Here is a 16,942-nt window from a genome sequence, read left to right as displayed (position 1 = left end):
AGTATTCCTGGAAGTTTCATCACATGACCTCCTGCCTCCAACCACCCTGCCCATTCAAACATCCTTTTTTCCCATCTCCAAGATTTTTATAACTAATAAACAGAAATGTTTAAAGAAATTTTAAAAAAACATCAATTTTTTTAACACCCCTATGATTTTTCGCCTGAGTTTCTCATAGCACTGTCCAGGAGATTTAATTCCTGGACACTCCAGGACAATCCTGGACGGTTGGTAACCTAACCGTACTCCAACACGATTCAGTGCTTCCAGGAGAGAAGAGGGGGAAAAAGGAAGGAAAATTAGGGGAAAAAGTTACACTTTTAAAAACTGACAAATATTCTGATCAACTAATTGCCGGCAAATCAATGGGTTCCATTTTGTTATTGCTCAACTTCTCCCCCTTGCAGAATATTGGAAACAACAATTTTGAGTGAATTGCAAACACAGTTTTTTCTGTACGAATGCAACCGTTTGGGAAATTGCAACCATGAAACGTTTTACTTAATCTTTTCCCCCTGCTGGAGAATGGACACGCAGGAAATCTCCTTCCATAAGGTACATGTTATCAAGGAAAATAATTGTATTGAAATGGGTCGGGAGGTGATCTAACTTCTAAAATATTTATCACTTTAAACAAGACTAATGAACAGTTTGGCTGCACTGCCAGCTTTTATATACGATTAGTTCGTCTGTTTTAAATCTGCTGATTCAAGGAGAACTGAAAAGTTGAAAACTTCGATCGAATTTACAGCACAGAAACAGGCCATTCAGCCCAACTGGCCTGTGCCAGTGTTTACGCTCCACATGAGCCTCCTTGCACCCTACTTCATCTAACTTGATCTGCATATCCTTCTATTCCTTTCACTCTCTTTTACTTATCTACCTTCCCCTTAAAGGCATCTATGCTATTGACCTCAACTACTCCATGTGGTAGCAAGTTCCACATTCTTACCACACTCTGGTGTCCCTTATTTCCTCTCATATTTGTAGGGTTGCCAACTCTGGTTGGATGTATTCCTGGAGGTTTCAGCACATGACTTCCCACCTCCGACCACCCAGTTAAACAGCCTTTTTTTTTATCCGTCTCCAATATTTTTATAACTAATAAAAATGCTCGCATTAGTGTCTTGGGCATTAATCTTTAATTCCTGGAGACTCCAGGGCAATCTGGGAGGGTTAGCACTCTACTTGTACTGTATGATACCAGGTGCAACACCATGCCAGTCAGATTGAACAATAACCATTCAGCTTGAGGCAAAAAGAAAAGAAATAGATGGTAAATTGTGAAAGATTAACAAGGGAAAATTGCAAAAAGAACAATCATTTTTATCTTTGTGGCAACCGATGCCAATTTTGATGGAATTTTGTTTTCTGGGGAAGTTGTTCAAATCTCGATGGAATTTTGTCCAAGTGACTATGATGAAAACTGAGTTACTGAGTTTTTAAGTTCTCATCCTTGTTCTCTAACTCCCTCCATGGCTTTGCCCCTCCCTATCTCTGTAGCCTCCTCCAGCCGTATAACCTTCCAAGATCACTATGCTCCTCCAATTCTGGCCTCTTGTGCATCCCCGTTTTTATCAAACAACCATTGGCAGATGTGCCTTCAGCTGCCGAGACTCTTAAGTTCTGGAATTCCCTCACTAAACTTCTCCGCCTCTTTACCCATCTCTCCTCCTTTAAGATGCTCCTTAAAACCTACCTCTTTGATGAAGCATTTGGTCACCTTTCATAATGTTTCCTTCTTTGGATCGGTGTCAATTTTTGTCTGATTGCACTCCTGGGAAGTGCCCTGGGACTTTTTACTATGTTAAAGGTGCGATATCAATGTTGTATTCTGTAACTTTGAACCAAAAGAATCAGAACAGCACCATGAAATAGCAAACGTCCTGTACAGTATCCAAAATTTTGATTTTAATTTTTTCCCTCATTTCTATGAAGTGGCCTTTGGGTAAATGACTCTCACTTTAATAAAGCTACTGTCACAACATGCTCTGGCATGAGTAGCAGTTGACTTTACTGAGAGAGGATTAATGTGTCATAAAGAATAAAAAACAGCAGAAACTAACTATAAGATTGCTGTCCAATATTTCTCAGATGTCAACAAAACAGCTGTTGGACAGGTATAACAGTGAACTAAAGGGAGTGGTAAATATTATGGCCAATTGGCTGTACAGTTATTGGCAATGTTTATCTGTTAGGGTGTATTGAGTATGAGTACTGTGACATACTGGTTGAAAATCAACTTATAAGTTTAGTCATACCATCCATATCCACATATAAATATTTCAGTGATGATGGATGGCCAACTTCAGTGAATTGGGAGCTGATTCCAACTACATTATGGTTGTTATTTCCCAATTGTTCTCCTACTTTCATCGGTTACTTGCTCCACTTCATTTCCCAGAACTAAATCAAGCAAAGCATCTTTCCACTAAATGAAAAGCAAAGTACTGCGGATATTGGAAATCTGAGATAAAGACAGGAAATGCTGGAAAAGCTCAGCAAGTGAGGTAGCATCTGTGGAGAAAGAAACAGAGTTAACGTTTCAGGTTGAAACATTTGTTTCTTTCTCCCCAGTGCTGCCTCACTTGCTGAGCTTTTCCAGCATTTTCTGTTTTAATTAAAGCATCGTTCCATGTGGGACTAGAAACATATTGATCTGGGAAGCAGTCTTGGATGCATTCTAAAAACAGTTTCCCACTCTGACCTTCATCTGAGTCTATCTTGGGATACTTAGAATTACCCAATTATCCTGTTACTCATGCATATCTCTACAAATCTCCCTCTGTATCTCATCTCCACTGTTTGGTGGCCTATAATATATGATAAGAATTGTACTATTTCCCTTCCTATTGCTTAACTTTATCCAAATGGATTCTATCTTAACTCAACCCTCCAGAACATCTGTATGTTCTGGTGCTGTTAACAAATCTTTTATTAATATTGCCACCCTTTCCCGTCTCTATCTTTCCTGAAAATATTATGACCCAGGAATACTAAATTCTGAATCCTGTCCAAACCTAAGTTATGTTTCCCTTGCAGCTTATATTGTTTTCTCCTTATATTGCATCCCTCCATAGTTATTAATTATTCTAACTCTCCAGTTCTGCTTTGAATACTTTGTGCATTCACATGTATACCAAAAATTCTGACATTGAGCTTTAGACCCTACAATTCCCCAGGGTTTCTCCCGATCTCCCACCCTTACACCAGCGGGAGACCAGCAGAATCCCTAGAGAAATGGCATAAATGGTTGAAAACAGCTGTTTATATAGTTTCCTTGGATGCTCTGCCGGTCTCCTGCCCGAGTTATGGGAGAACCTCGGTGGAATTTCAGGAGCTTATTATTTTTCCTAACTTTCTCTTTTAATGGGCTATCCCTTGTTCCTTCTATAACACTGTTTGTATCTCTCACTGCCTCAAAGCTGCTTTCTATCCCTTACTCTTCGTAATATTTTCTCTCTATTTCAGCTAAGCCTTTTGGTTCTATTCCAACAGCTTTTTTAATCCCGCTCTCCTTCCCTACTCCCAAGCCTAGACTTTGTATACCTCAAGCCACATCAATTTAAATCCTCCCCTACTGCTCCATTTACCCTCTCTGGAAAGACATTGGTGCCATTTTGATTCAGATAAAAGCTGTCCATTTGGTATAACCTTCCCTTGTTCCTGAATGCACTTCAATGTCCCAAGAATCCCTTCTTGCATCTGTTCTGCAGTCATGTATGGATCTACCTAATGGTCCTCTCCTTAACCGGTCCAGTACATGGCACAAAAATCAATCCAGAGATAACTCCCCTTGCTGTCTTAAGAACATAAGAACATAAGAAATAGGAGCAGGAGTAGGCCATACGGCCCCTCGAGCCTGCTCTACCATTCAATCAGATCATGGCTGATCTTCAACCTCAATTCCACTTTTCTGCCTGATCCCCATATCCCTTGGTTCCCCTAGAGTCCAAAAATCTATCCATCCAAGCCTTGAATATACTCAACGATTCAACATCCCCAGCTCTCTGAGGTAGAGAATTCCAAAGATTCACAACCTTCTGAGTGAAGAAATCCCTCCTCATCTCAGTCTCAAATGGCCGACCCCTTATCCTGATACTATGCCCTCTAGTTCTAGATTCTCCAGCCAGGGGAAACAACCTCTCAGCATCTACCCTGTCAAGCCCCCTCAGAATCTTATATGTTTCAATAAGATCACCTCTCTTTATTTTAAACTCCAGAGAGTATAGGCTCATTCTACTCAAACTCTCCTCATAGGACAACCCTCTCATTCCAGGAATTAATCTAGTGAACCTCCGTTGCACTGCATCTGAGGCAAGTATATCCTTCCTTAAATTAGGAGACCAAACTGTACAAAATACTCCAGGTGAGGTCTCACCAAAGCCCTGTACAATTGTAGTAAGACTTCCTTACTCTTGTACTCCAACCCCCTTGCAATAAAGGCCAGTATGCCATTTGCTTTCCTGATTGCCTGCTGTACCTACATGCTAACTTTTGTGTTTCATGTACCAAGGCACCTAAGTCTCTCTAGACACCAACATTTAATAGTTTCCCACCATTTAAAAAACATTCTGCTTTTCTATTCTCCCTACCAAAGTGAATAACCTCACATTTCCCCACATTATACTCCATTTGCCACCTTCTTGCCCACTCACTTAACCTGTCTATATCCCTTTGCAGACTCTTTGTGTCATCCTCACTGCTTACTTTCCCACCTAGCTTTATATCGTCAGCAAACTTGGACACATTACACTCGGTCCCTTCATCCAAGTTATTAATATAGATTATATATTAATATATCTGAGGCCCAAGCACTGATCCTTGTGGAACCCCATTAGTTACAGCCTGCCAAACTCAAAATAACCCGCTTATCCCTACTCCCTGTTCTCTGTCCGTTAACCAATCCTCTATCTATGCTAATATATTACCCCCAACTCCATGAGCCCTTATCTTGCATAACAACCTTTTATGTGGCACCTTATCGAATGCCTTTTGAAAATCCAAATATACAACATCCACTGGTTCCCCTTTATCTACCCTGCTAGTTACATCCTCAAAAAACTCTAATAAATTTGTCAAACACTATTTCCCTTTCATAAAACCATGTTGACTCTGCCTAATCATATTATGATGTTCTAAGTGCCCTGTTACCATTTCCTTAATAATGGATTCCAGCATTTTTCCAATGACTGATGTTAGGCTAACCGGCCTGTAGTTCCCTGTTTTCTCTCTCCCTCCTTTCTTGAATAGCAGAGTTACATTTGCTACCTTCCAGCCCACTGGGACCATTCTAGAATCTAGGGAATTTTGGAAGATCATAACCAATGCATCCATTATCTCTGCAGCCACCTCTTTTAGAACCTGAGGATGTAGGCCTTCAGGTCCAGGGGATTTATCGGCTTTTAGTCCCATTAGCTTCACAAGTACTTTTTCTCTACTGATAATAATTACTTTAAGCTCCTCACTCTCTTTAGAGCCTTGGTTTCCCACAATTTCTGGTATGCTTTTTGTGTCTTCTACTGTGAAGACAGATACAAAATATTTGTTTAACGCATCTGCCATTTCCTGATTCCCCATTATAATTTTTCCTGTCTCAGCCTCTAGGGGACCAATGTTTACTTCTGCTACTCTCTTCCTTTTTACATACTTGTCGAAGCTCTTACAATCCATTTTTATATTTCTTGCTAGTTTACTTTCATATTCTATTTTCTCCCATTTTATCAATTTTTTGGTCATCCTTGCTGGTTTCTAAAACTCTCCCAATCCTCAGGCTTACTAGTCTTCTTGGCAGCATTATAGGCCTCTTTTAATCTAATACTATCCTTAACTTCTTTAGTTAGCCACGGGAGGATTACTTTTCCCGTGGAGTTTTTATTTCTTAATGGAATGTATATTTGTTGAGAATATTGAAATATTTCTTTAAATGTTTGCCATTGCTTTTCAACCGTCATACCCTTTAATTTAATAATTTAATTTCCCAATCTATCTTAGCCAACTTGCCCCCCATACGTAATTGGCTTTATTTAAGTTTAGGACTCTAGTTTCGGACTTAAGTACATCACTCTCAAACTCAATGTGAAATTCTATCATATTATGACCACTCTTCCCCAGAGGATCCTTTACTGTGAGATTACTAATCTTCAGCCCCAGTTATTCGATTCTCCAGGATGATGGTCCCAACCCGGTTTAAGTGGAGCCCGTCCCAATGGAACAGCTCCCTCTTTCCCCATGAATCAAAACCCCTGTCTCCCACACCACTCTTTGAGCCACGCATTTAACTCTCTGACCTGTTTGTCCCTATGCCAATTTGCACGTGGCTCAGGTAGTAATCCAGAGATTATTATCTTTGAGGTTCTGCTTATTAATTTAAACCCTAGCTCCTCAAACTGTCTCAGCAGAACCAATTTTTAGTTCTACCTATCTCGTTAGTTCCTATGTGGACCATGACAACTGGATCCTCCTCCTCATGCTCCAAGTTTTTTTCCAGCCGTGAGGAGATGTCCTTAACCCTGGCACCGGGCAGACAACACAGCCTTCAGGACTCTCGATCGCGACTGCAGAGAACAGTGTCTATCCCTTACCACTAGCACATTCCTTTTTACTCCCCCCACTTGAATGGCTCCCTGTACCACAGTGCCGGGTTAATTTGCCCATCCTCCCTACAGTCTTTGCTCTTATCCATACAGGTAGCAGGTATCTTGTACCTGTTGTACAAGGTCAAGGGCTGAGGCTCCTCCATCACTAGATCCTGGGTCACCATATCTGCCTGACTCGACGTCACACTCTCCTGTCCCTGACCACTGAACAAATCTAAACTACTACCTAACCTAAGGGATGTGACTGTCTCCTGGATCAAAGTGTCCAGGTAACTCTCCTCCTCCTGGATGCATCGCAATGTCAGTAGCTCGGACTCCAGCTCAACAACTTTGAGCTGAAGTTCCTCGAGCTGCAGATACTTACTGCAGATGTGGTTGCCGGGGATCACGCTGGTCTCCACCAACTCCCACATGCTGCATTTACAACACACCACCTGCCCTGACATCGCTTCTCGAAGCAGAATTTATTTATTAACTTTATTAGAGTTTTTAATCACTCGTTATTCTTAGTTTTATTAACTAATTAATTTATCTAGTTTAAGTTATTGATTTAAGCTCTTAGTTAAACCCCTGCCCTAACTTATAAAGAAAAAAAACAGTAATACTCACCAACACTCACCAACCCTACCTGCTGTCCTGTGACATCACTCTTTCAGTTTCTGCCTGTGATGAGTTGGCTCCAACTGTGTAAAAACTGCGTTTCTCCCGACGCTTTATTGCCTCCTGCTCTTGCTTTACTCTCAGGCCTTCTGCCGCCACTGCTTTACTGCCTCCCGCTCTCGCTCTACTCTCACTCTACTCTCGGGCCTTCTGCTGCCACTGCTTTATTGCCTCCCGCTCTCGCTCTGCTCTCACTTTACTCTCGGGCCTTCTGCCGCCACTGCTTTACTGCCTCCCGCTCTCGATCTACTCTCGGGCCTTCTGTCTTATTTTTCAATCTAGTACCTAATGTCTTAAACTCCCTCTGTATGTAAATTGATGTATTTAGAGATTAAAAGGAACTAGAGACAAGTGCTCAGAGAAGCAATGACCATAGTATTATCGATGAACGGAGAATTGAAGGGAGAGATTGGAGCCTACATGTGAGAGACAATGAGACAAACTGTTTAATACAATTCAGGCTCTCTCCCAACACTATTTATTTGTGCTTACCACAAAAAGTAACTCCCATAGGAAATCATATAAATCAAAACTCAGCCTTATGTAAGAAGTGATTGGGAATAGTGTATCTCAGGATCAATAATATACCCTTAAACAACAGGGATAAAGACTGTAAATAATTGAAGATTGCCCACTGTACACTCCTGCCATTTTCCATAGGTGAAAAAATACCACAATGACAGATCACACTGTTCAATTTAAAACTACAAATTTCATTTACAATGAAACATAAATATACAGAGAAATGATTAAATTAGTGGATAAAATAGAACATAATTTCTCCTAATATCATCACACACCAACGTATTTATCATCTTCGTATTGATATCACGATGTCAACACTCAGCATAATTGTGCTGGCTAAAATGGCATGGCCAGCCTGTGCATATCTTTCCCCTTTGCGTGCACTTCACAGAGATCCAGCAGAACCACTTAAGACTAAATTCAGGAGAACGAGGCTCTTTAGCGGCTCTCCAAGTCCTGAGCTCTAATGTAAAAAGCTCATTAACAATGGAGAGATCAGAGATAAAAGGTGAAAGCTGTTGCTTGGACTTATGTGAGATATGAAGAAATTATGCCTTTGAAGAATTGAAACAACATTTGCAACTGGTCCTTTGAAATGCATGGGGGAGATCAAGATCTAATGGTTCACTGCCGCACTGTGAGGAGTGAAAGTTGGGAGCACTGAAGGCAGGCGATCTGAAGGAAGTTGATGAATATAGAGTGAAATGACCAGCAACAGTGTAGATCGGATAGGATGATGACCGTGAGAGCTGATTTGCTGATACGTGTCATGCATTTTCTGAGAGTCTCCTCATTTGGCTCTGACTGGCCTTAGTGAAATTTGAATATACAGTGTTCAGTGAACCAGAATGATGTATTATCAAATGTTGCAATTGAAATGTAAATCACATGCATAACCTGTCATAACTGTGAAATTATTGGCTGCCTTTTCAAACTCATGATACTAGACAGTCCAACCATTATGGCACCATTACCATAGAGATCCTGTATTTTTGGAACATGTTAAAATTATTTGTTAATATGTGATAAGGGTTAAAATATGAAACTTTTTTTTCTTGTTTAACTGAGCTATTAGGTCAGCTTACTCTTGAAAATGTTCCCAATATTTCACTCTCTCTCTCTCAAAAAATCCTCTCTATATGAGTTCTCTTGATCTCGACATTATTGAAGTGTAATTAGTTCACGATGTTTCAGATTGTTATCTTGGGTCTTCATCTGGTGTAAGAATAATCAAATGAAGAAAAAGCTAGCAATGCTTAATTTAATCATTACATTAACAGGCAGTGATTTCTTTTCCAGCTGAATCCTGGTTGTGTTATGTTAATCTGATTTCTAGTAATGGCTTGTTTAATGTTATATGTCTCAGTTACTCTGTACATGTTCTCTTGGCTGATCCATATTTCACTTGCAGGTACATGGTATCAGAATTTATTTGTGCACTTGGTGTTCTCTATGGTGCTATTTGCTGGAATTTAATTTATTGTTGAAGCGTGTTTACTTCAGCAAGGCTTGGCCATTAGATGTATATTTTTTGCAAAAGGTTCAAGACAGTAAATTTAAGGAATATGATTTAATCATGCTATAACAATACTGCAGATAAAAACTGAACATTAATTAATGATCTTTTGTTTATATCCAACAGACTGTTACGAATAAAACCACTGAACAATTGAAAGCACTCTTGAAGGTTGGAGATTTGAAGACCTATCCGATTGTCAGGCAGGAGATGATACATTCACATGGAGGCCGTTGCTGGGGATACAATTTATATTCTGGCACAGCCTTTTTAAATGCAACCAAATATCTCACCACAGCCCTTAGGTATTCACATCAGGAAGTGCCAGAAAGGGCAGTTTTGTTGAACACATCTAATGTTTAACAACATCAGATGGTAAATAGTCTCCTTCAAAATGACAATGCCTGAGAAGAAGAGCCATATTAACCGCAATGACATTTATTCCAGTCACAGAGCAGAAAATATGTAAGTTAGTGCAACACTGCTGCAAACCAGTTGGACATTTGACTGTCTACCATTTTTCTATTCGATTTAGAACATTTCTGCACAGCACAATTATGATGGATTGTTACATGAGGAATTAGCAACAAGTATCTAATTTTCCTTGATTTACTGACAAAGAGAAGGCAATATATAAGTTACAATATACTGATTAATAGGAATCAATTCCTAAACAGCCTCATTGAATAGACGTACTAAATATTTTCATCTTATAAATAAAGTGGAAATTAATAAATTGCATTCACTATTATGTTTTTTGGGTTTTTACTCAGATATTTTCCTCAGACTCAGCACCAAAGACCACCCACTTAAGCGAGCTCTCACTCCCTACAATTTACACCACGGCCCAGGTTTTGCAGTGAAAATAATGGTGAGGCTAACCGCGCAGTTATGCACGGACATCTGGAAGTTGCTGTCAGAGATGCCCTGCTTCTCTGTAAGCTGCGCAAAAACGGCATTTCGCCGTCTGGCTCCCCATTCAAATGCATTGGACGGTGTGATGTTCCTGTACTGACGTCATCGATACAAACTAAACTTGCTACAAAAAGTTAGGGCTTGTGAGCACCCTTGTAACGGCTTGATGAGTCTTAATTGCTGCCAAATAATCTCAATGGCACTGAAAATTAACGTTTACAAGTCTCATTCCTTCAGTTTTTAATTGTTGTTGGAGATTTAAATAAAAACATTTTTTTTACTTTTTCTCTCTCTCTTAATCCAATCTTTCTTATTCTCTTTTTATTTCGCTTTCCGTACCTGATTTGACATTGAATTTACCATTCTATCTTACACTTCCTGGTTCAGTCTCTGCGCTGCTCATTAACGATTCTGCTATCTGATTGGTTATGGGGACACAGAGTTGCTTGCCCTGTTCACACAGGTCCCAGATGCCCAGAGGAGGGCGCCTCATTGTTTGGCTCTCCCGCTGACAGCAACTTGCCGAGCAAAGCCCCATGGAAAGTCTATGGGCAATTGCAAGTCTGACAAACATTCGCCGCTCAGGGTAAAATCTGACCTGTTATCTTCAGATGTCCAAAATCTAGTGAGCCCAGGAATCGAACAGAAACCCTTATTGTTGTATTTAGTTCAGTAGCTATTTCACAAGCTCTCCTGTGGCCGCCTAGACTTCTGGAAGCAGCAAACACTCTATCGTATTGTGGCTTTAAGATATGAACTACTCAACAAGTTTATTAAAAATAACAAATGAGCATAGCAAAATAAATACAGTAATTTGCACTATTTTACAGAATCTTTGACCCGTGCTCCTTCCTCAGATACAAAATAATAAAACGTTCAACAATTTACTAACTCTACTGATACTAAACCCGGTAACATAAATTATCATGGGGTTTCATCAGATCCAACACTGTCTCTAGCTCCTATCTTTATGCTGTCAGAAGAACTGATGAACTTGGGGACATGCTCCTGGGATATAACTCCTCCTACCCTTTAAAGTTCGACCAGGAACAAAGGAAATCAAAAATGTAACTCTCAAAATTAAATAAAGCTGCCAAACAAACATACTTAAAGACACAGAGGGTGTCCATGTGATAGGTGTCAAACCAAGACTATTTGACACAGATTTAATGGTCCATCCGGAGAAAAATGCTAGCAGTAATGCCATATATTGAAATATATTGAAACACAGCCAGACTTCTCCAGATTAATTGCATTGCATAGGTACAATGTTCTGTCCATTTAGTTGAATATGAAAGTCTCGAACATCTTCTGCAAAGGCTTGTGCATTTTAAACTGAGCACTGATTGTGGCAGAAACCAAAATTTAACATGCCTGCCAGTTACTTATACATAAATACCAAAATATGCAGTCTTACTTATTATTAGAATTGGGATTGAAACTCCCTGTTCATCACAATTAATATAAACCATTCCATGTCACACAGTTTCTCTGAATGGGCCTACTGAATATTCTTCGTTAATAAACTGAGAAGAGATGAATAGACTGTACTCACGTGAAACTTGATGGTGCTATGGGTCAGAAAACTACGCTCTCGCGTCTGGGGCTTTGGTTTGGTTCCAGCAGAATGTGATGGAATGACAGGCCTCTGACAGCTGTAAGAGTTCAAGTGAAAGAAGTTTGGATAATCTGAAAGCACTTCTTTTAGTAAGCGAGCCCGCAGCAACAAAACTACCCATAATTTGGCACTAATTGGCATTAAATTGCCATTTTCACTCAGAGAAATAACAATGATGGATGATGTGGGAAATGGAAGTTTTTGCTGCAGTAGAGTGTGTTCTACAAAGGTTGAGATTAAGTCTCATCATTGAGGCAATGCAAAGGAAACATTTAAAATCTGACACGAGAGCTGGAACTTACAATGGATGTTTCATTTACCTTCACTTAACTTGGTGAAAAGAAATGATTTTATTTTTCAAAAACATCTCTAAAGAGAAATGGGTCGTCAAATAATTATGTGTAATATGTTTGCAACAAAGAAATAAATGAGGACAAATTTTCCATTTATCAAACTATGGGATCATCTGCATAGAGGAAAATTGGATGGGGAGATCACATGCGAGCAACAAAGGATTAAGTTAATGGATAAAAGATCGGGCCGACTCTATTATGTGTGTGTGATTCTCCCTGCCTGCTGTTCCTCAATGCACTGTGCCAAGGTGATTCTTTACACCCAAGCACAGCAAGAGAAAAATCTGCTCTATTATCTCCAATTACTAACCCAAAAGCGAAACCTCCTACAACCTCAAGTACTGAAATTAATTAGTATACTAGTTGCTTATCATTTTGCTGAAGGGATTTGCTACCAAGTTTTAAACATTCCTGGAAAACATACCTAAGATTTGGCCACACAAACAAGTTATAAGATACCCTGGGTGACCACAAAGTGAGTTTAACAACACACTGAAGGTCATTCTATGTGTGGTCTATACATCAAGTCAAGGAAAACACAAATTGCATGTCGCAATATCGACGAAAACAATTCACAGCAAACGTCCGCATGCTTCTCACATCATTGAACAAATCACAAACACTGGATCTACCAATCATTTTAAAAACACTAAACAATGCTATGCTCATAGCTTGGAGGAAAAATGCACTGTGTGTATGGTGCTGACTTATAATTCCTGATTTTAACTGTTGGGCTGGTGGGGGCTGAGGCCCTGACTCTTCCTGTTTAACCTGGCATTAAATCACAACAGCTTCTCCACTCAGGCCACTCGGTAAAATAGTCGGTCCTTGATAATATCATTGGAGCCAAATCTGCATATTTAAAGAAGACTGTTTCCGAATGGTATCCTTCCCACTTGCTCAGAAGAGCAGGTTAAAATATAAGACTGTGGGAACGGAGCGAGATGTCAGCTGATTTTAACTGCCCGCCCATCCAGTTTCTGCTGGGCGGGCAAGGTGAAAATCGCCCCGATACAGACCTGGAAAAGTCTGGGCTTGTCGCTGGTCTCGCCTGATTTAGCTGATATTAGTCAGAGTAGTGATGAGAGGTGGAGGAACTTGAGGGGGCATTTTATCATTTGGAGACACAGCCTCCAGAACATGCAGGCCCACCCCAGAGGTGCAGCAGGAGGCCCGGACAATTTCGAGGGCTGAACGTGATTTAAATAGAACTGGCAAGTTGCCTGCCCCAAACAGGAGTCCCGATGCAGCTTACCGGATTCGGATCAACAGAATATCAGGCAGCTCCGAGGTCACCTGGCCAGCAGCAAGTTAAGTCTTGGGTTAGAGGGTGGAGCTTGCGATCACAAAGAGACCGCATCTTGGGCAGCATTAGGCCAGATTATATCTGTGGGGCCCGGAGGACCACACCTGATCCTTCTGGCCACAGAAAAATTATTTTGTCACCTACTTTTGAGGACCTGCTTTTCTAGAACAGCAGGTTCTACTGGTTCTACAGGGCCGTAAAAATATCTTCGGGTTCCTATCTACGTAACAGGACTCCAAGTTAAATGTATTTATGAGACTCCCACCTGAATCAGGCAGGTGCTTCAGCCACCTATAGAACCAGTGGCTGGAAGGCAGTGATGGAAAACCAATGGTAAGTCAACCATTTTGATTTTAATTTCCGTACTGCTTGGTTTCTGCCGAGTCGAGGGAGTTAAAATCTTTCCCTCTAGAAAGAAGGGGAGAAAATCGGCAGGGAGTCTCACCTGCCGAGAATGGGTATTGGAAATTCGGGCATGCATTGCCCCTGATTAATTTCAGACATGCCCACTTGGGGGGGGGCAAGGCTCCCCACTGGGAGTGCAAAGTTGGAGTATTACCGCCACTGGCTGAGCTTTTTGGAATAGGCAATAGTTGAAGTTCTTTATACACAATCTGTAAAACAGAAAAATAATCTAAATCTCTCACACTGTTACCCATGAGGGTTAAAGGGTGGAACCAGGACTAACACAACTAGGAAAACAACAGATGTACTATGTTACTGTAGCACAAATTTTCCAATGAGAATATATTTTATATCAAAATAATAAAAATTATGGGGAAGCATTCAAAATATTTGTGGAGGGCATGGGAAGATGTCGACGGGACTATTAAAACCATGGCCACATTTGCAAGTTAAGAAAAGGTGTCCCATACGTGAGCTTGTCAAATGGGTTTTACAGCTGCAATTGGGTTCTGCCCCGTGGCCTCTTCAAGTGCCTCTTTGTCATCCCTTGATGTGTTTGGGGGTGTTCCTTCTCTAGAGTCTCCGTAATGATTCCTCTTTACAGAGTAACATTGTGCAGCATGCAGTATACGACATTCCTTGAAAGCTTTTTTGTCTGGCAGTATTGCAGGACACCCCCAAATATATCTAGGCACTTGAAACATTGCTTCAATATGTCAATGGTGTGCTCAATGATTAGTTTGATGGATACCATTATACTTCATTACACAACTAGTGTCCTGAGATGGCCCCAGAGGATAGCCTTGATTGCCCAGAAACCACCCTAAAACTTGCCTTTATTGCTGAAGTATGGTGGGGCTGTGGACTATCTTAAAATGAAGGCATTGTAAAAGCTGCGTAGGGAATGAGCATTGACATGCACAATCCAGTGGTGATGGTCATGAGTGATCTGATCATTGAGAGAGTGGAAATCTTTCTTATTGATGTAGTTAGCGATACTGCTTGAGAGAGCACGCAGGACTACATGGGTATAATTGATAACCCCATATATCTTCAGGAATCCTGCTTGTATAAGTCTGCACAGTACTCTCCTGCTGCTGTTCGATGTCCATGGGGAAGATGAAGGCCTAGAAATTAGATCACGCCCAAGTCAGGCAAGACAGCAGGAATGATGGAAAATATGGTGCATTATGGCATTATGTAATTTTAGCCTCATTTACATGTATCAGCCTCCTAACTTGCTGTTGCTTCCTTGACCCTTTACAATTAGGATTTTATAATTAGATGGGAGCTGAAAGTTGCAAAGGGGCATTGGTAGATTAAGTGAGTGGGTAAAGCTGTTGCAGATGGAGTTCAATGTGAGGATGTGTGAGGTCATCTACTTTGGATCCGAGGATTTTCTAAATGGTGAGAAGTTAGTAACTGTGGAGGAGCAGAGAGGTTTAGTGGTCTAAGTACAGAAATCACTAAAAGCTAGTGGACAGGTACAAAAAATAATTGAAAAGGCTAATGGAATGTTGACCTTTATCTCAAGAGGGCGAGGATACAAAGGGGTGGAAGTTATGTGACAGATATATAAAGTTCTGGTTAGACCCCATTTAGAGTACTGCGTTCAGTTCTGGGTACCGTACATCAGGAAGGATATATTGGCCTTAGATGGAATGCAGCGCAGATTCACAGAGTGATAAAGGCTAAAAGTTGCATAGACTTGTCTTCTGTTCCCTTGAGTATAGAAGACTAATGGGGTGATCTAACTGAGGTGTTCAAGATGATTAAAGGAGTTGATAGGGTAGCTGGAGAGAAACTATTTCTCTGGTGGCGGAGTCCAAAACAAGAAGTCATAATCTTAAAATTAGAGCTAGGCTGTCCGGGGGTGATGTCGGGAAGCACTTCTTCACACAAAGGGTAGTGGAAATCTGAAACTCTCTCCCCCAAAAAGCTGTTAAGGCTGGGTCAATTGAAAATTTCCAAACTGAGATTGATAGATTTTTGGTATGCAAGGGTATTAGGGGTTACGGAACCAGAATGGATAGACCGAGTTAAGATACAGATCAGCCATGATCTAAATGAATGGCAGAACAGGCTCGAAGGGCTGAATGGCCTATTCCTGTTCCTATGTTCCTAATTCACCTTGTAAGATTGAACGGGATGAAAAACGGATAGAAATCTCCACTTTAGCCAACTCTATGCCGCAAAAAAAATCATGCATTACCAATTGGAAAACCTACCCTTGAATCTTTTGCTGCATCTGACATCCAATACTTATTTAAATTAAAACACTTGAGTTCCTGTTGTCCACTTAGGTGCTGATAATTTTAAATTCCTAAATATGTGCACTTCTAAAATCTCTAAATATTTAGCAGATGGATTTGCTAAATTTAAATAGATGAGTATGTTAAAAAAGGTACAAAGAATTATACCTTCAAAGCTTTTGGTTTAACAAATTCTGAACATTTTGAAAATAAGGTTAAGAGAGCAGAAATTAAGCAGTTAAATGGGTAACCCAATATTGAATATGCTATACAGACTACAAATGACATTTTGTGTTCAAAACTCTTACATTAATCGTAGGTTCCTGCAGATGTCATTTGTTTTGCTTTTTCCATTTTAGCTGCCTGCGAAATCTGGGATAACATTACACAGACCACCATAATGCCACAAAGTGCAAACATGGACTAATATGGTGTAGAAGTATACTCAAATGGATTGCTGAGTTCAGCCCCAGATTATGTACCGGATGTATAAAGTACTGTGTCAAGACATGCTGTGAATAGGAAATAATTGAGAATTCATGGAACAGACTTCCCTTTTTCTCTATAGAATTAAGAGACACAAAGACGGAGAGGGAGAGGGAGAAAATCTGGATAAATATAACAAGCAGAACTGGGACAGATTACGTCAGTGTTCCTAATACAAACTTTGTATTTATTCTCAGGGTTCTTATGGTCGTTGGCCGCAGCCTCAACCAGATATTTCTTTAGTTTGAAAAAATTGCATAATTTACCAAAGAACCCACAGAATAGTTATCCCTGTAATTATCTTTCG

General features: G+C 40.3%; 1 protein-coding gene across 7 annotated transcripts in view; it reads right to left on the bottom strand.

Moving 5' to 3' along the window:
- Positions 1-16,942, bottom strand: part of tncb (tenascin Cb) — a 252,703-nt gene that overhangs the window by 140,071 nt on the left and 95,690 nt on the right. For all 7 annotated transcript variants that reach the window (XM_067969589.1, XM_067969582.1, XM_067969585.1 and 4 more), the window contains exon 3: positions 11,771-11,870. The gene's annotated coding sequence lies outside the window, so the exon portion shown is untranslated. The remainder of the gene's footprint in view (positions 1-11,770; positions 11,871-16,942) is intronic.

This window comes from Heptranchias perlo, chromosome 31, assembly GCF_035084215.1.
Source record: "Heptranchias perlo isolate sHepPer1 chromosome 31, sHepPer1.hap1, whole genome shotgun sequence".
Taxonomy (NCBI): domain Eukaryota; kingdom Metazoa; phylum Chordata; class Chondrichthyes; order Hexanchiformes; family Hexanchidae; genus Heptranchias; species Heptranchias perlo.
This window is presented reverse-complemented; position numbering and strand designations above follow the sequence as displayed.